Here is a 20118-nt window from a genome sequence, read left to right as displayed (position 1 = left end):
CTTGTTCACAATGGCCTAAAAACAAAACAACCAAATGCCATTCAGCTGGAGAAAGGCAATGAACGGCTGTCATATTCCCTAACCATCCTTTTTAATATTGAAAATCACCGCTGCTTATCAGGGGCCCTGACCCCTTTCATGCCTTATTTTCATGCCTGATAATTATTAACATCTAATCCATGAATATTATGACAATTTATGTTGTTTGGCATTGTGTCTCCACCTAAAACAAGTTCCACTGGGGCAAGGATTTTTTTTTTTTTTTTTTTTTTTGAGGGCAAGAATTTTGTTCTTGTTTTATTTACTACTGTGTCTGTCCACGGAGCCTAGAATGGCATCGGACACATGGGAGGAATTTGATAAATATGTGGAAGGGGGACAGGAAGGGAGGGAGACAGGGAGAGAGGAGCCGAGGAAAGAACAGGGGGGAGAGAAGAATGGAGGGAGCAAGACAGACCGGCAAGAAATTGCTCTGAAACGGTGAGAGTGAAAAAACTGAAACAGAGCTTGCACAAAAGAAAATCTCAGAACTATGATGCTGATTGAAAAAAAACAGATGGAAAGGAACACACTGAGCATGATTCCATTTACATTCGATTCCAAACAGCCAAAACTCATCTTCTGATACAGACATCAGTCAAAGAACTGTGAGGAGCATAACAAGGGTGTGACAGACACAAAATCTGACGCACAGGACCTGCCCGCGGTGATGGCATTGCAGGGGGCACAGGGAGGACTGGACCCATGCAGGAGCACCCCAATCCTTCAGCGGGACTATGAGTTTACACATCGTTATTATTCCCCATCCTTCATACAGGCAGTAAAACGTGCCTACAAATTTCATAATTAACACAAAAACAGCAAGTCACTTAAGCCGACTATCGGTGAGAAAGTCCACAGTGACAAGAGAGGACTCCAGCAGGACGGGATGAGGTCTTGGACGCAGGAGCGAGCACGGGTATGCAGCACACAGGTGGCAGTCAGCTGGGAGCCCTGTGTGGTTGTAAATGCCTCCTCTCATAGTGGCAAAGGAAAACTGGTCTCCAATGGTCCCCTGATTTATATATTTTTGTTTTATTTTTTTATTTTTTATGTATTTATTTGACACAGACAAAGAAAGAGAGAGGGAGAAAGCAAGCACAAGCAAGGGGAGTGGAAAGCAGGGGAGAAGCAGGCTCCCCGCTTGAGCAAAGAGCTGCAGGGGCTCCTGGGAGAGCTCAGTGGGTTAAGCGGCTGCCTTCAGCTCGGGTCCCGGTCCTGTAAGGCCTATTCAGCCAGAGCGGCCCTACCTGGGTTGAACTGCCATTTTGTTGTAAAACTTAAATTGACCCTGCCCCGCCCCCCGCCCCCACCAGGGGAACTTACTTAAAAACAAGTCCCGGAAACCAGTCCCAGGTAACAAAGCCCACATACAAGGGTGGGTCAGGCCAGGTGGAGATATCCCATCAGTGGCGCATATTGTCTCCCTAGTTACCAAGGAGTATGGGCCCCGCCCTTTGGGCACCTTTTAAGCACCAATTCTGACCAAGGTGATAGGCTGGTTCAAATGTCTACTAGGGTAAATTGTAATTCAATGGGTCACCTAGCATGACTGTGCAGCTTTCTCTGTGTGTTACAATTTCACTGGCCACCTGTGCATGGCCAGGCCCAACCACATGGCCTTTGCTCTATAAAAGTTGGTCTGTGAGGGAGAGACAGGTCACCCTCTCTGTAAGGGGCGGCCCTGACCGGTCTGTTTGACGGTCAGTTTGATTCTTGATGCTTGGCGTGAAATAAAACTTTGCTTGACCTTCGCTTTGCATCAGTCTTTCTCCTTTAATCACAGACCCATTATTGGAGGACCCAACATTGGGGACCCAACAGTCCCAGGGTCCTGGGATCGAGTCCCACATTGGGATTTATATATTTTTAAACCTGTAGTTCATTTTAGAGAAGCCTCTTAAATAACTGTTTATCATATTTTAACAAAGAAATCTCGCCCAGCTTCAGCAGAATTTGGGAGGTGGAGGGACCAGAGGAAATGTTTCAGGAGGGATTATAAGGTCATCTGGGGAAGGGCTAGGAAGGATCACCGGTCTCCAGTTGCATGAACTAACGTGGTCTGCTGTAGATTCATTTGGTATTTATCCAGAAACTATGACTGAGTAGCAGCAACATGCAAGGTAACTACTAGGCACACAGAAAGGTAAGGGTTTCAATGAGTTTCCACGCTGGTTCTAAGACATGTATACAACAAGTCACACCACACGTGCTGGTGTCAGGGACACCCCCAAACAAAAAGGACTATGTCCGATGGTTTCGGCATGAAGTGACAAGAGAAAATGAGGACCTCATTCTTACAACAAGGAAAAAAAAAAAAACAAGCAGTGCATGCTGAATGCTGTCTTGCCTTACATTATTCAGCGTTGAGTCTAGTTCTTACCCTCAATGGAAACAGCAATCATTCACACCTCCAGGTCTTCTATTGCCAAAGGAATATCAGAAATGCTGTAAATCTTTCCAATTTTTCCTCTAGGCCCATTTTTTCTTTTTGACAGATGTTTTCCTTTATCCAATTCTAGGTCCATTTTCCAATTAGGAAATTGCCAAAATCAGTTTTTGTCCTTTGCTCATAGGAGGTGCATAAAACCATCCCACAGAATAATGAAAGGGCTCTTCTAGAAGAGATTTCCGGATCACTTTTAAGTGACAGTTACTTAGGCAAGTCACTTAAGTTCCCCGATGCTGCTGTTTCATTTACAAATTAAGGAAGTTAAGACTACACATCCAGGGACCCTCTATGAAATTCACATGCACCCCCACATATACATGTACAGATGGAATTTCTATCACACTGACATTTTTCAATGTCACCGCATGACTCTTGAGTCTTCCAATGGTCATGCTCTGCATATAGGACCCACAGCCCCTTCACAGTCTCACATTAGATTAAACTGAATGGATACAGGTTGATGGGTTTCCAGTTGTCGGGGACATGTGCCTTCTCTCCATAACACTTCGTGTCTTCTGGATGTATCTTAAATTTCAATCTTTCATCTTCCCATGCATTCTCCTTCTCCAAACACAACTTGCTTTTAATGGCATGTCTGAACAAGCAAACACATGATGACTAGAGCACCACTAAGACCTCAGTATAAGAGAGAAGAAAATGATTCTCTATAAAATACATCTGGGTTGGACACCATTCAATGTGGGTTTAAATCTTAATACCCAAAGGGTCTTCTATGTGCCCTCACCTACAAGGAGGTACAACTGCTTGGATACTGATGGCAGTGCCAGTTTACTTAGGAGACTTGTGTTTATTTTTGGAATTGAGATGCAGGGAACAAGATCTTTCCATATTCAGTCCCTTGGGCATAGCAAACTGAGTACTTAGAAACCACATATGCCAGCTAGTCAAACCCAGCCTGGCACCTGTGTGGTTCCCCTGGCTGGCTCCCCTTGGCCTGGCAGCAATAAATAACAGGGCATGAGCCAGAATCCGTGCTCTGCATTCTAAAGGGAAGTGAAGATTTATCCTCTTAGAAAGTAAAAGAAAAACCAGCTCAGCCTCTTCTGGCTCCTGAAGGCTGCAGCCGAGCCTAATGCTGTTAATAAGATGTTCATTCTGCAAAATATCCCACTGTGAGCTTTTCTCCCTTGTTTTTCTTTTTTCACTTTTAAATTTAGAAAATTTTGGCAAAAAAACACTTTCCCTTTTAACCGTTTTGAAGGGCCCAGTCCAGTGGCATTAATTACGTTCACAATGTTGTACAACTATTCCCTATATCTGTCATCACCCCAAACAGAAGCCCGGTGCCCATAAAGCAGTAACTGCCCATCTCTCCCTTCCCCCAGCCCTGGTCACCCCAATCCACTTTCTGTCTCCATGAAGTTACCTGTTCTAGTGACTTCATGAGAGTGGAATCATACAATATTTGTCCATTGTGTCATGTGATTCAGGTTTTAGGTGAATCTCTTCCCAACACAATTAACTACAAGCGTTACAGGACCGCAAGAGTACAAGGAGAACTGGGGCCCTTCCCAGCCATCCCACTGCCTGTCTCCAAGTAGTCATTTCCTGCCCCATAGGTCCCTGCATTGCCAGTGTTCAAACTGGGACAGAAGACCCAAATGGCCAGTCCACCAAGCTGAGGAAGGTTCTCAAGCACCTCCCCATCAGTTACGTCTCCAGAGCTCAGGCCACATCACTCTTGACAGTGCACGCCCAACTCTTGAGTTCAAGGCACTGACACAGTAGCTCATATAAAGTAGGATGAGGTTCTTTTTTATGAAAAGGTGGAATCAGGGTCATTCTAAGAACTTCATATGCCTTACTCATCTTACTTTTAGAAGAGCTATCCTATAGGATATCAACTTAAAATAACCCACAGCTCACTTTAATTTTGTACAACTCTGAGTTGAATTGCATCGTAAGTTGCTGTGATATATTTCAAAGATAATTAAACCTTTGTTAATTAAAATGTTATATAGCCTCATTTCTATATTTAACAAATTTGCAGGGCTTAGGAACTATGCTGATAAGGCCTACTAAATAAAAAATTTCCTGTGCGTGAATGACAAAATGTCTTCTTTAGTCATTCATGTCAGGCTTCTTCAGACACTTCTCATTTTGATTACTGGTTCTGGCTTTAAAATATCCCTTCAAAGTAGAGAAGAGTTGAGTCCCACACAGCTCTCAATCCAGATAAAAGGGATGCTGACTCTTCCTTCATATCATCGAGGTTGGGAAAATCCTAAAACATGGTTAACACATATACCTTGCTTCTTTCTCATTTGCTAGAGTAAAAGAGATACCAATATTCTTGGTTCGTAACTTATCAGGGATTTTTCCCAAACCAGGTACAGTCATGAATGCAGAAGGTAGAGAGGAATCTAAAAATTTGACTGAATGAAATATAAAATAATTTTTCCAAGTATTCAGACGCATGTATGTTGTAACAAAAAATAAACATACCATTTATTACCCTTCATATTCCACTATTTTGATTCATCCCAATTCTAGCATGATGGTTCATTTTATGTGTCAAAAACTTGACTTGTCAGAGGATGTCCAGATACTTGGTTAAATATTATTTTTTAGTGTGTCTATGAAAGTATTTCTGGAAGAGAGTAGCAATTGGATTGATAGACTGAGTAGAGACGGCAACCCTCCCCAGTGTGGGGGGGGCATTGTCCAAACATCTGAGGGCCTGAAGAGAACAAAAATGTGAAGCTGGGACATTAGCTTTCTCCCCTCAGAAAGGTACTTGTACTCCTGGCTCTCCTGGTTCTTAGGCCTTTGGACTCAGACTCATTATACCAACGCTTTTGGTTCTCCAGCATGCTGACTACACATCCTGGAACTTCTCAGCCTCTATAATTCTGTGAGCCAATTCCTCCTAAGAAATCTCATTATATTACGTATCCTATTACAAAAATAGGGTATAATCTCTAAGTCTATTGGGGTTTTCCAGAGAAACAGAAACAATAGAATGAATGAATACACACACACACACATATGCATACACACACATATTTAAAATTTTGGTAAAATACATGTAACATAAAATTTTCCATATATTATATATACATAGCTTATTATTGGTTCTGCTTCTCTGGAGAACCTTAACTCATAGACCTAGAGGTTATGCCTTATTTTTCTATCAAGTAAAAAGGCATCTCCCGTTCTGTGGGCACTGCTGTGTGTCCATCCATCTGCCTTCTCTGCTAACCCATCTCCGATTTTACTCAAGTACCCGGGAGAGAGCCCTCATCCCAGGGCTGTGACACGCTCTGCCCAATGAACCATAAAGAAAGCAGGGGAGGGGCCCGTTCTTGGACTATTTTCTTCCTGATAAAAAAAAAGGGCACAGGCTCTGCCTCCTGAACACAACAATCTGCGACAGCAACTGCATCTGTGGGGAAACCCCGAGCTCACAAAGGACTCTACCCTCAAGCAGGCTGCCATTGGGCCGCTAAACCCATGCCAGCAGCTGCCCAACCGGGGATGCCCGGTGAGCTCCCCACGACAGCCCCTGTGGGGGAGACTCTGAGCCAGACTCACTTGATGGGGAAGCTGCCCTAAAAGCTACACAGCTTTGACTTCTGCTTCCCACACGGTCTACTCTATTCAAGAGCTGTCCTTTGGCCATATCACCAGGCCGTCAACACAGGCCTTCGATTTCTGAGAAACGCAGGAGGCCTCCATAGCCCAATTGAAGATGCGGTTTTTGTGCTTGGGTTGGATGATCTGTGGGGTGTGGGCATGTGTGTGCATGTATGTGTTAACTTTAGGAAGAATTAGTGAAATTTTGTTGATTATAAGTTAAATTTGGATGAATAAATTAAATTTGGATAAATTTGGATAATTATAAGTTAAATTTGGGGAACACAGGAGTGGCACCCTTCAGAGCGAGAATGTGAGGAGCACGTACTTTGGAAATACCTTCACTGCCCAATCACTCAGAGGCTTATCTATTCTAGGAGAAACGAGCAAACGATACTTGTTTTTACTGGGGATGATAGATTTCACGGTGTGAGTCTGTTTTGTTTTGGATTGATTGATTGATTGATTGATTTTGGTCAGAAGTACTTAATTGATCAAACTCGCCTTTCAAGAATGCCCACCAGGCACCCGGTATTGGTTCCCGCACCTTCCCGGCAGAAACGCGGCCACCAGCAGAGGAGCAAAGCAGGCCACGTGCGGCGGTTCCCACCTTCTGCAGGGACAGTCTCGGTCATCGCAAAAGGAGCATCGGGCCGCGGGGATTCTAACCGGTTTAGGAATTCTAAACCAGCGTTCTGGTTCTAAACCACGTGCTAAACCTGAGCACGCCACCGATCCGCTAGGGATCCGCGAACAGGCCGATCAGGCCCGGCCCCGCCGGGATCCGGCCTGAGGCTCTGCATTTCTAAAAGCATCCAGGTGAGGCTGGCGCTGCTGGTCCGCACGGCACGTCCCAGGCGTCCCCGCTCTCCGAGAGCAGCATGTGTCAGATTCCGCTCGCAAGCACAAAATTTCGAGGGCCATGTTTTTCTTCCAATTACCTAGCTTCTCTTATTCTCGGTTTCCTCACCCAACAAAAGGCTTGAAAGCAGTGCCTAGCTGGGCTAGGCTGGGCTGTTAGAAGTCTGGCGAGAGAAAAGATTTCAATGCACGTAAGACGCCTGGCGCTCACAATTGGTAGAGATGACTACCACGTACCCAAGCACCAGTGTCACCGAGGATTTACAGGTTCACTAACCAATCAGACGCGATCTGCTTCAGTTGGAATAACATGAGTGACAGAATGCGAAGATGGTAGAGTTTGCGTTTCATTCCACCATCGGAAGAGGATAGAAGACGGTGGAGGGTGCCTCTGAGGGTGCCTGCCCACACCCACCCATCGCTCCTCCAGCCTATCATCAGGACGGGAACCAGGTCTGCCCAGAGCAGAGCGCAAATCAAGTGGATCTGGGCTGACGAAGAAATGATTCAGAAGCAAGACTATCGATTTGATTTCTCCCCCAGGAACCTAACTGGTACATGACTTTCCCGTTTTTCACTGTGCCTTAGTTGTCCAGTGGCCTCGGATCCTGGATGTGGATGATAATGGGGGCTGAACAGTGAGGAGGAACAAAGAGGAGGGAAGATGAGATGCCCACACGCTGATGGGAGAGACACAGCGTGACAACAGGGACAGGACAGACACAGACAAGTGTACCAGGCTCTTTGTTGCTGATAGGTTTCTCTTCTTGGCTCGAGTCCTGCACTTACATTCTACATAATTACCCTGTGTCCTTTTTCCCCTTTGCTTTGACTAATTGGTGGGGAACTCTGATACCTACAATACAATGTGTACCTAAGAAATTTGAGTAAGCTGACAATTAATCTCCATAAGCCTCAGTTTCCTCATCTGTAAAGTGGGGATTTATGCATTTGTTCAAGATTTATCAAGGGTCTATCATTTGCCAAGCACTAGCCACATAATGGAGAAAAGAGATGGTTGAGAATTCCAGAAACTATCCCTACCTTTGTGGAGTTTACAGTAGAGGATGTTAAGCCTTAACAGATAAATCAATCATAAGAATAAACATAAAATTACAAGTGCAGTAAGTGTTCCAACTAAGGAAGGACATGATATAATGAAAACATATGCAAGGGGCCCAGCTTAAGAGGAAGTCTGAGCGAGAATCTGAGAAGAGAGTAACAAGGCGAGGAGGGAAAAGGAAAGCTTTCCAGGCAAAAAGCCTCATTTGCAGACTCGGAAGAAGGAACATGTAAATGTGGTTGAAGACAGACAAGTGAGGGTTGGGGAGGACGTGGCAGGGAGAAGGGAAACAAATAGGCAATGAAGCTGAAAAAGAGTCCGGGGCAAAACACCAGGGGCTGGGTGTGCCCCAATGAGTATTTTGATCATTATTCTAAGATATGTATTCAAAGATCAGTGATTAGTCTTCAGTAGCGAGAGAAGGTCATTTCATGCTGGTCACAGTATGCAAGATGCACTGGAGAGGGTAGGAGTGATGTGGATGCAGCAGGAAGGAGGCTGCTTTAGCAGTCCAGGCCAGAGGACCAGACACAGAGGCAAAAATCCTGAGCATGACCTAGGAGGTACCAACACAAGGTGTCTAACATCATCAGGAGGAGACTGACATTCCGGATCAGCTGTCCACTGAGCGTGCGTGGGGACCTGGTGGGAAAGTCTAGACCAGAGATACAACTGCGCGAGACAATGAGACCAACCCATGGTCTTAGGAGAAGACAAGGGGATGCACGAGTCTGTGGGGGGAGAGATGATGGTGTGGGGAAGGGACAGGGCCCTGTCTGGATCGGTGGGTAGGGACTGGCACAGAGGGGTATGGGCCACGCGGGGAGGCAGAGGCAGGACAGGGAGGCTGCTGTGTCATACGCCAAGGATGCAACTGTCCACTGGGACAGTAGGAAGCGACCAGTGGTGTTCATCAAACGATGAGACGGCTAACGGAATTAACCTGGATAATAAACAAAACCCACAGGATGACATTGAGCCCAGTGCAGTGTGCCTGGAGGAAAAAAAGGCAATTACCATGATGAGTGGCTCCCAGATTCCATGAGCATGAAACTCGGTAATCCGTGTATTGAGTACCTGACAAGTGGAAGGCTTCCAACAGATGGAAGCAACTACCCCTCCCTCCCTTTTGAGTTACTTTGTGTCTATCGATTCCTCCAAGACTAAGGGATACCTTGAAATAGGCAAGAGGATATGAAGATGATGTGAATACTGAGAAACAGGAAGGGGTAAGACTCTTTGGAGCAAAAGAAACGAGGATGTATGCTGGAGGGGTAAGTGTGGAGTGAAACGGACTCCCACGCTTCTTGCAGCACCGCCTGTGACCGAAGCAGAAGTCCCAAGGCTTGCATTCACACACACACACACACACACACAAGTGGACACATACCTGGGTAAAAAGAGATGGCCAGCTTCCGCTCCAGAAAAACAACATGCAGGCACAAAATGAGTTCCCTTAGAGAAACCCTGAATAGTTTTTTTCATGGCTCAACACTTATCCCCCATCAAAAAATAAGTTAAAACTATCTTAAGGACTGGATACAGATCTATCGTTAAGCCTGGCCAGGAGCTTGGGTCCCCTCTCTGTCACTATGGCACAGTGGGACACGGAGCAACCATTTAACTACTGAGGGCAATGGTTCATGCTTGTGCTTGCTAAAATCCCTTCCCCGTTCAAGAGAGCAAAATTCTTGTTCTTGATAATATCCCCTCTAATGCATATAGGACAGACCCCTAGTGTTACTACCAGTTGTAGAATTATGCAGAAAGAATGCACCTTTCCCATGCTTTGTCTGGAGAAGCTTGCAGGGCACTGAGGCTTTCTGCCTTGAAAGGGAAGCTATTCAAATGTTGGTGCCTAACAGCTAAAAAAAAGGGTCCCATGGAAACACAGATGCTCCCGGGTCAAGTACCTGTTCTGAGAAAGCGAGGGACATGCAAATGAACACAAACTAATAGACCAAAGCCTGCAGCAGAGTGTTTTCTCTAATCAAGCCTTTGTCCCGCTGTAACGTGACAATTCAGCGGCAGAGCTCAGTACAACACAAACATCAGGAGATGAAAGGCGGGGGCGTCCTGGTAAGAGGTTTTCTGCCTCGTTCTCCCAATCCAAGAAAGTGGATGTTCATTTTACTTAAAATTGGCAGAAAATAATAACTCCCACCCTGTTTTGCATGGCCAAAAGCCCAGATTTAAATTTTAACATTTGCTCGTATGCTACTGTTTAAGTCTTGAACCGATGCAGCTGCTCGCAGACGGGAGGTCAGAAATGGCGGGTGGGTGCCCTTCGAGTGGGGGGTGCAGGTGACAAGGGAGGTTACAGGGGTCTCGTTCCCTGGAGCCAGTGCCCGGAGTGAAGGGCAGGGCATCTTTGTGGAGGGGTTCAGGAGAATCTGGGTCACCGCGAAGGGATCTGAGCATGTTTTCCATGTTCACGAGTTGCAGAAACAAAATGGTTTAAAGCGGTTTGATGGCAAAGTCGACAAGACAGTTTGCAGGAAGCCGAGGGGCCTCCACCCCGCCACCGGCCACAGTGCAGCTTGGCCAGGAGGTTATTCAGGCTCTGCGGGTCGCATCTCGGCTTCTGTGCACGGAGGCTGACCCAGCCTCAACGTCTCGGCAGCTCCCGGCCGGCCTTGACTGCAAGCTCCAGGGCTCCATCCCCTTGGTCTGTTTTTATTTGGCGAAATCCACATCGCCATGGGACCGGTGCCCCCGACAGCACCATGTCAGCTACCAGAGCCCATGAAACGCGTCCCAGAAGCCATCTGTGACATGGTTTGATCCCAGGCCATCTCCCAACGGCTTTGCGATGTAAATGAGTTTTCCAAGCCTCCTTCAAGGGAAAATAAAAATACTTCAAGTTGCTTTTGAGAAGTCCTGCCAAGCTTCTAGGCTTACATCTTTTGAGGACATTTTTTATTTAGAGCACCCCTGAGAGGTGGAAAGAAAAGTGTAATCTGGGGGAATGTTTCTATTTGGACAGATTCAGCCAACACTCCCCAGGACAAGAGATCTTCGGAAACACTGCCTCCTGGGCCCCTCTGCACAGAAGCTCCCGCCGGGCATGGGTTCCTATCTGAATCTCTGCAGACGCGTTACATGAAGCATCCCTGCTTCTGGAAGCATCCTTCCCGACCCTCCCTGGCAACCCAGCTTCTGTTCCCTGCACCCTCTCTGTAATGACTAGCTCTCTGGTTTTCTGAACGTTCTCGTACAGAGACCACCCCAGTGGCTAACAGCAATGGAGGCAACAGAGGGGCTGGAGCAATACCCAGCAAGCACTTTCTAGAAAGGACCAGGAGAGCCCTTATACAACAAGAGAGAAACACATGTCCATGTCTTTTATACACACTGGGAACTTCTGTGCCGGAATTCCCCACTCTGGCAATAAGAGCGGTGTGTCAACTACAATGGGCTCATAAAGCTTCCTTCTTCTGCCTTTCACCTTGATTCATGACCATATCTTCATACCACAGACCCAGTCCATTGCCTCTCTCCTTCTCTTCCCCTCCACCCCATCCAATTCACAATGCCCCCTCCTATCTAACATATGCATGGACCCAAAAGAAAGACAATGCAAGCCAAAGCTGTGAGCCTTATATGTAACTTCAAATATTCTAGAAGCCGTATTTTAAAAGCTAAAAAATGTAAAATTAATTTTCACATATTTTATTATTGCAATATATCCATAGTGTTATGATGTCAATATCTAATCAGTATGAAATATTAAGGACTATTAAGGACAGCTTTAGATTTTTTTTTTTTTTTTCACACAGCGTTTTTCAAAATCCTGTGTGTATTTTCCACTTACAGAAGGTCGAAATTCAAGTTGGTGATACTTACAGCGCTCTATGTCTGCCACGGAGGTCAGTGGTGGGTAGTACAGATCTAAACTCTACCCGACATGCAAGGATCAGCTCGACTCCTTCCACTCTGCAAGATCCCTCCAATTCCTGCAGGCCTTACGGATCTTCCCCTTCCTTCAATTGCCATGATACTGATAACCAGTGCATTCTGTTGGACAGTTTTTTTCTATGCAGTTCGTGACTACAAGTTTTGTCTTCACATCTGGACTCCAAACATATTAAGAACAATATTTATTTTATCCCTAGAGTATCTATCATGATCCCAGATGTTACCATTCAATGGATATGTATTCATTGTCAGCGAGGAATCAATAAATTATGTCAGTAGTAAATAAGGGGGGAAATTGAGGGTAGAATCATTAAAAAACCAAAAGAAGCAAAAAAATAGTAATGTTCAGTTGAAAAACATGACAGTGTATAGGAAAATATAGTGTTCCCCTTCCACAGTGCTATTACTCAATTTAATCACTGTGTGTGTGTAAGTTTCCAATAATGGCATGTTAAAACTGTGCCTGCGGTCCTCACCAAATATGAGGAAGTAACTGGAGAAAAACAAGAGATGGTAACATAAATGAAAAGACACGGTGGGCTGAAGATCTTTATCACCCTGCCTTGAGGGTTCCCTGATTGCTCAGCAAAGCCATCGCTGGAGTCCAGAATCCAGGACGGGCTCTGTGTCTTGTTCATGCTGAACTCCCGGCTACTGTGGTCTCCAGTCTCATAATTCCATTGGCCCCCGTTCCCCTTTCTAAATTGCAAACTAGTATCTGCTCATGAAACATAGTCTGCTGCTAAGTGAGAAGGAGAGCTGGCGAAGTGTCTGGCCCAGGGCTCATTCTCAAAAGAAGCTCGTGGCCTAAACTAGTAATGAATACGGTTGGCGCCTGACCCGTGATGATGAGTGCACGTGTGATGGGAAATATGGGGGCAGCCTGAGCGGAGAGGGCAATATAAGGAGAAATAATCTTGAGCTTTCCTAATGGTTTTAAGGTAGTCCCATGGATCCGAAACAGTAGGATGGGGAGATACCAACTCTACCTACAAAAGGTATACAGAGTACAGGAACTGGGTCTCCAGGAAGACCCTTTCTGTCCTCCTCTGTATGAATCTCAATAGTCCTTCTTAGTAAGGTCTTAGCAGATTTTACCGTGGCACACTAAAGGGGATATGTAATGCCACCCTGAACCAAAAATTTAACAAATAAGAAACAAGATGGGCTAAAATAATGAGGGCAAACGAAGGTGAAGTTCACAAGCTTCACAGAGGAAGGCAAACTGCTCGGTAATTAAGAGGATACTATGTTGTGCTCTTTAGCAATAAAGAGACACAATGAATGTTCAAGACTAGAAGGGCTACACCCCAGCAGGGCTATTTAACTCCCTATTCACAAGCAAACTCTGCATCCAGATCCAACTCTGAAATTAATCATAAACAAAAGCCCCCCCTTCCAAAACTTCAAAGTAAATACAATGTATCTTTCTTTCTTTTCTATTTTTTGGTGGCATTTAAGGTATATGTGAAAGGATGGTGGGTGTGTGGGTGTGTGTGTGCATGTGCGCATGCACACGTATGCAGGTGTGTGTTGCAGATGTTACACCAAAAAAATGTCTGAGCTGGCATTATCAGATGTCTTAACGACACACTAAATACTAGAAGCAACGGCAAAAGCAAACCAATGAAAACGATAATTTTCAAAAATGGGCTATGGGGTGCCTGGGTGGCTCAGTGGGTTAAGCCTCTGCCTTTGGCTCAGGTCATGATCTCAGGGTCCTGGGATCGAGCCCCGCATCAGACTCTCTGCTCAGCAGGGAGCCCACTTCCACCTCTCTCTGCCTACTCGTGATTCCTTTCTCTCTCTCTCTCTCGTCAAATAAATAAATAAAATCTTTTTTAAAATGGGCTATGAAATTATTAATTCTTAAAAGGACACTTTGTCATATATAAGCACTTAAGTGTTTTTCGGGTGAGGGCTCATCTGGGGTTCCCTTGACCTACTAAAATAGGCGAGGAGAACAGGTGACTAAGCGAGGGCAGTCTAATTGCTGACAGAGGACACAGCAAATGCAAATCTGGCAGAGCCAGTGCATTTAGTTCCTAGTCCCATTTAGACTTGGGAAGCATTTCAGAACAGTTGGAAGACTTTAGAAGAAAGAGATATCCCATCCACGGCTCATTGGCCCAACAGCCCTTTCCACTGAGCTCGGACCCTGCTTCCTTGGTTACCCTTCTGTGCATGGGACCGAGAACTAGACTCTGCTTATCGAATGCCCACTGACCCGCCCACGCTTTCTCCCCACACGTTTCCAGTTTCATGAAGGTACAGACCTGACTAAACGACGTGGCCCTTGCTAGACTAGTCTCAAAAGCAGAGAATGTGCTTTATTCACAGTTTATCCCCAATGCCGAGCTTGAAGCCTGTTATATATTAGAAACAGTATATATGGTTATTGGACTAAATTGGGGTTGCTGATTTGATTTTGGAAACACTGGGAGAAAGTGACTCTCTTCCAAGGCCAACTCCCCTCTGTCTTATTCACAAACAGACATCCATTAAACCTATATTTAGACTTTTACTGCTCAGGAACCTCAAATTTTTCTTCAGCGTGAAAAGGGCAGCTGGGAGATCACTGCACTCACTGTGCTGATGCTCCAACCTGTTCCAGCTCAGGAAACCAGTTCTTCCATATTCTGAAAGCAAATCACCATTTCTGTTTGTACAAAAGGGCATAAAAACCATGGGACATTACAATTAAACAGAGTGATCTTGTTCTCATTTTCGTGTACACCTTATGATTCAAAAAGCAGGAAGTGAATTTCAAGTTGGAACATTTCAGATTTGTCTCAATCAAAATATGCATAAGGTCATACGGATTCTGAAATTTATCTCTCTGCTCCATGTCCACGAATGTCACAAAGGGTCATTTATGATTTAGGAAATATAAACTTAGGAATTGAGAATTTCTGACTCTTCACAAATGTTGAAATTGTTCCAGAAGAATGATACCTCCACTTTTGAGTGTATGGAATACATGATCGTATACCCCCTACCAGGAGATTACAGTAATTATATTGGGGAAAAAAACATTAAATTATGGAATGTGTCAAAATTGTGACTAAAAGTGATTTGTCTTTGCAAGGCTGTGGAAGAACGTTCATCACAAAGTCTGACGGGTGATGGCAGAAAGGTCTCCTACACCTTCTGGACCTCAATTTGTTAATCACATAAAATGGGATAATCAAGAAAATGCAGAGGTTTGCACATTCTCACACTTAATGCCACAGAGGTATATGAAAAGCAAATGAAAAAATCTGCATGAAAGTCATTTGGAAATATATGAAGAATCATACCGCTATATTATTACTTTTTTAAAGACTTTATTTATTTGACAGAAAGAGACACAGCAAGAGAGGGGAACACAAGCAGGGGGAAAGTGAGAGGGAGAAGCAGGCTTCCCACCAAGGAGGGAGCCCAATGCAGGCCTGGATCTCAGAAGCCTGGGATCGTGACCTGAGCTGAAAGCAGACGCCTAATGACTGAGCCACCAGGCGCCCCTCATACTGTTACATTATTAATTGAAGATACTTAAAAGAATTGCTATTTTTTCTTTAATACACACACACACACACCAAATGCATTAAGTATAAAGATGTATCAATTCTGACATGTAATTCAATTATATGATTTCTTAAAGTTTCTTAAAGAGTACAATCTGTCAACTAATGGAACCTTGCTTAGAGAAAGATCACTTGGAACCTATAGGGAGCAATAAACCAGCATAGATGATTATGAAAAAAAAAAAAAAGGAAAAAAAAAAGAAAGCTCTGTCTAGAGTATATACAGCATGCTGCCCTTTGTGTAAGTAAGAAAGGAGAAAGAAAACCCACACTCACACATTCACTCTATAAAAAGAAACAGAAGACAGGTAAACTAGAAAGGGATAAAATGGTTTCCTACAGGTATGAGTGGGCACAGGGGGAGGGGACAAGGGAATGGGGATGGGGTCAAAGCTTCTCTGACTATACCTTTTTATATACACAGTTTTAACTTATGAATCATATGACTATTTCCTATATTCGAACACACAATTAAATTTGGGGGAAAAAATCCTCTAGATTTGAATACAGACTATATTGGATGGGATATTGGTACTGAGATTACATAAGAGAACATCTTTATTCCTAAGGGACTTGCACTGGAGTATGGGGAGTGAGAGGTCATTTTATCTTTGACGGATCTGCAAATGGTTCAGCCAGAAGAAATCTGTATGTAGGTTCATACTCACATGTGGGCACATAAGCATGTGGGCTCATGCACACACACAGACACAGAGAGAAAGAGAGTAAATAAGATAAAAATCTTACAGCTCAATGAACCTTAGGGAAGGTACCTTGTACCTTCATTCTTTTTCTCCTGCCACTGCACATAATTACACCCGGAGCCTGGGACATCCACTGAGGGCTGGATGGCCTCCCTGGCAGTGGGTTGGAGGACAGGGGATCTGAGGGGCAGGCAGGAAATTACCCCTTGGGAGGTGAGACTGGGTTGCACAAACTTTTAATCTAGGAGGAGACATTGGGACTTAGTCCTACATGGTTGAAACAAACCAGTAAGTTTTCCTATAGGTCAGATTCCAAGAAGTAACGCAGCTTAGTAAAAGATAAAAGTAAAATTTTGATTTACAGGAACAAATTGCCCTATAAGAGGACTATATCACCAATCAGTGAAATGTAATTTGGGCATTTTATTTCTAAAAGGGTTCTGTCAGTTAAGTATTTGTTTAGAAGGGCAAACAGAAAGTAAACATTGACCCTGATTCATGAGCATTTTGATGTCATCATTCCCGTCCATCACGGCAAAGTGCTCTATTTGGGACTTTTCCTCTCCCCAAACTGGTTCTCCCATAGTCTATTCTAGCGATCAATCGTGGCCAACCCACAAAGTGTGTTATTTGCATATTAGTCCAGGGAAACAAAACGGATTATCAAGTCACTCTGAAAAAGAAAGTCAGGCTTTCACACAACTCTGTGTTTTCTGAGAACTCCTAGATGCAGTAAAATGGAGGATCCTTATTAGGAATAGTATTGTTTACTTTTTAAGACAAACTTAAAAAAGAATAACTTTCAGTTAGATGCAGAAGGCCAGTGCTTTGTAAAGCAATCAAAATATTATTTACATAGTATCCTTCCATTTGCCAAAGAAAGCCTAGGAACATGTATGTTGGAAAAATGACCTCCTTGCAGGAATGCACCAAGACGGGCTGATGAACTATAAGAGAGGCATCGGCCCACCCCCAGAATGAAGCAATGAGGCAGACTAACCACTGAAATCTCTCTCCCAGGGTACCAAGCATCCTCAGTCTGTCTGCCTCATCCATTGAAGGTTTTACTGAAGATAAACGATCGCAGCCCAAATGGTAAACTGACAGATGACTCATGCTCAACTTAAAAAGAGGTAGCGAATAAACAAGATATTATGTAGACTGGGAAGAATTACTCCGTTCCGGAAAGCCCTTCTGGGAAACCCAAGGAGATCCTGACCTCCTTGCTCTGAACGTTATGTTTGTGGGCAGGTGAGGAAAAACGCGAAAGCAGAGTCCCACCTCAAAAGCTGTGCTATCCTGCTGTGGCTCCCTACTTACCACCTCACTCATCGGAGGGTCTGGTTAGATGTGGCTGCCGTCAGTTACCGGGGCACAATCCAACAAGGCAAGCTAAGACGCCACGGAAGTTCTCTTGCTATTGGGCATAATGAGGTAAGGCTGTTGCATTTTTATTGCCATTAGAATAAATCGTTCGCAAGAGAAAGATGCTTCAGCTATTAAAATAAGTGAGGGGGAAAAAAGCCCAGGTATATAAGTATGTTTTATGTGAAAAGCTGAGTTGAACATCTGCAAATCATTTTAGTTCTGTAAGCTAATAAAAAGTGGGTGCGCTTTTTCCTTCTGTTTATCCTCTAGAATTTTTTCTTCTGTCTGCCACTCGTAAGAATACATTTTCATTTTCTTCTCCATTGACGTTTTTTACTGGCTCTTCTAATATAAGCCGTCTCTAAATCTGTACGGGGGAATTACCCCAACAGGCTTTGTGAGTTTGTGTAAACCCGCAAGTAAGCAAACAAAATGATTTCCCCCACATTTGAGCTGGAATCGTACCAACACAATGTCACTGACCCACTGCTCCCCACCGGCCCCTCCAAGTGCACACTGGCCTGTGTGGGGCCTTTCATAATCAGAGTAGATGCATTTAAATAGATTTAAATAGCGGACTCTGCCAGGATGCATGGAAGAGAGAGTATCAGGTTCCCTAAGCACATTTGCCATTAATATTCTGAGCTCGTGAATGCCAGTAATTTCTTGAAAACTTGACTTTCAATGTCAACTTGAATCTGCTGATTTCTGTCCTATGATAGAGCACAAGCCAATTACTCTACCTCCCCCACTCCTATCAACGCAATTATGCTGCGTAAGACATGGGGGAGGGGGGTATGGCATGGCCAGTTTACCCCCTGAAGATACCAGCCTTTACTTGAATTTTCTAAAAATAACAAACCTGCTGAAAAGCACCATCGGTGCTATTTCTTCTCATTCTTAGCTGATGAAAATAGTAGAATATTACTCACAATATAACTGCCTACTAAAAATCATGTTCTCAGAAATAAATAGGATCAAGAATTTTTTCCTGCAGAGAGTTACTATAACCTTCAGTGTATTGTGCAATGTTTTCCAATGTATGTAAGAGACACAGTGAATAAGCAGGACTCAAGGTGTCATTTATGCCGGTTCTCCTCTGCCACCTTAGCGCATATTGGGGGGTTGCGGGGGGCTGTTCCCCTGCTCCCGGACGGAAACTCAGAGAACGGAGTCCTACGAGGAGGAGAGATGAGACGAGCAGAAGAAATCTTATTTGACTGGCACTGACAAAACCTGGGTTGGGCTAAGACTTAATGCATCTTTCTGAACACCACGGGTTACCCCTCCTCACCATAGCTCTGTCTCCCTCACAACAGTGCCCTTCACGTGGAAGAGGCACTTTCTTCCAGCTGGTTACTTGCTCACTCTGCAAGCCAGGGTCCAGGGATGCCTCCAGCTTGCCTCTGCGGAAAGGCAGCCAACCCCAGTGGGAGAGATTTAACAGCATCCTAGACCCTCTGGCCCTTAGCTCCCATTCACGTCCTTGGAAAAGCACCTTTCCCTATTAACTCCCTTGGCTCTGTGCACTGAAGTAGCTAGCCAGAAAGATTTTTCAGGTAAGAAAAACCCCACAACTCTGTCACTCGTCCCACTTCAGGGACCACTGCCAGCTGTCAGGTTGAAGACTTCTGAGTGGCCTTGAGGGAAGGGCAGGTATCCCTCCTATCCTTTATGGCTGCAGAAGGGGCCCCTCAGAACTCCAATAACTCTTTCTAAACATATTCACTCTATTTGTCTCTTTTCATTTCCAATAACCCAACCCTTCCTAGCCTCTACGCAGTGAGTGCCTCAAGGACTAAAAGACTGGTTTTTGAAATTTCATTAACCAATGTGTATTAGTCTGGGGTCTTTGTGGTGCCCTATCTACTGTGCTTTCATATCTCAGTAAAAATCTTGCAGTTTAATATCTTGTTTAAAATGCTACTCTAGGGGCCCGTGGGTGGCTCAGTGGGTTAAAGCCTCTGTCTTCAGCTCAGGTCATGGTCCCAGAGTCCTGGGACTGAGCCCCACATTGGGCTCTCTGCTCAGCGAGGAGCCTGCTTCCTCCTCTCTCTCTGCCTGCCTCTCTGCCTGCTTGTGATCTCTGCCTGTCAAATAAAAAATAAAATCTTAAAAAAAATTTTTTTAATAAAAAAAAAAATGCTGCTCTCCAAAGAAGATATACAGGTGGAAAATCAGCATATGAAAAGATGCTCTACATCGTAAGTCATCAAGGAAATGCAAATTAAAAGAACGAGATACTACTACACACCTCTGAGAATGGCCACAATGCAGGCCACAATGGCCACAAGGATGTGGAGCGACAGAAGCCCCATTCACTGCTGGTGGGAAAGCAAGATGGCGCAGCCAACTGGGAAGACCGTTTGGAGGTTTCTTATAAAACTAAACACACTCTTACCATCTGATCCCAAATCACACTCCATGGTATTTACCCAAAGGAGTTGAAAACTTACGTCTACACAAAACCTGCATGTGAATGTTTAGTTTATAGCAACTTTATTCATAATTGCCAAAACTTGGAAGCAGCTAAGATGTCCTGCAGCAGCT

At 44.5% G+C, this 20118-nt stretch overlaps 1 protein-coding gene across 1 annotated transcript in view; it reads right to left on the bottom strand.

The window, feature by feature from the left end:
• Positions 1–20118, bottom strand: part of FBXL7 (F-box and leucine rich repeat protein 7) — a 366015-nt gene that overhangs the window by 322650 nt on the left and 23247 nt on the right. The window lies entirely within an intron of this gene.

Source organism: Lontra canadensis, unplaced genomic scaffold (genome assembly GCF_010015895.1).
Source record: "Lontra canadensis isolate GAN:19392208 unplaced genomic scaffold, GSC_riverotter_1.0 scaffold22, whole genome shotgun sequence".
Lineage (NCBI taxonomy): Eukaryota > Metazoa > Chordata > Mammalia > Carnivora > Mustelidae > Lontra > Lontra canadensis.
The sequence above is the reverse complement of the archived record's forward strand: the minus strand, read 5'-3'. Positions and strand labels throughout refer to the sequence as shown.